Consider the following 617-nt stretch of genomic DNA (forward strand, 5'->3'; position numbering starts at 1 on the left):
GCAGTGCCAGCAGTAGTATAAAGAGTGATGGGTGGCTGAAATGCACACAGGATATAAACTGATTCAGTTTACTGGGTCTGTTTCAGAGCCTTAACTTCTCCACTCACACTTCAAGTATGCCATGTTACGAGTGATGAGCACACAAGGGGCACGTCAAATGAAACCTACCTAGTGTTTTGCTCAAGGGGACGCACTGTTGGCAGAACAGATGCTAATTTAACGGGCAGTCTCTAACCCCTGGTTCACTCCCACCTCAATCAACACTTCATAATTAGCTTACACACAACGAGCTGCCAGACACACACATTAGCATCCGTAATGTAGCTGTAAGCACAAGCGGGTGTGTGCAGGCGTCACTCGGGGGGCAATATGAAAAGAAACACCTGCTCGCAAGTGAACACGGAGGTAATTATTTAGTGTCTACTGATGTGTGTGAGTGTGAACTGTAATAATGAAAATACTGTGCGTCTTTTTTATTTTCCAGGCGTGCTACAATCGTCACTTGTGACGTTAATGTCTGCAACACACACACATCAAACTGATACCTGAAGACATGCAGAGGACCTCTGAATGCACACACTAACCTGCTGCTTCCAGGTGACACACACACACACACA

General features: G+C 45.9%; 1 protein-coding gene across 1 annotated transcript in view; it reads right to left on the minus strand.

Annotated features, from left to right (window-relative positions):
• LOC118324643 (PDZ domain-containing protein 4-like) overlaps nucleotides 1-617 on the minus strand; it is a 36,274-nt gene that overhangs the window by 23,170 nt on the left and 12,487 nt on the right. The window lies entirely within an intron of this gene.

This window comes from Morone saxatilis, unplaced genomic scaffold (genome assembly GCF_004916995.1).
Source record: "Morone saxatilis isolate NCDOM2014 unplaced genomic scaffold, NCSU_SB_2.0 Contig15, whole genome shotgun sequence".
NCBI lineage: Eukaryota > Metazoa > Chordata > Actinopteri > Moronidae > Morone > Morone saxatilis.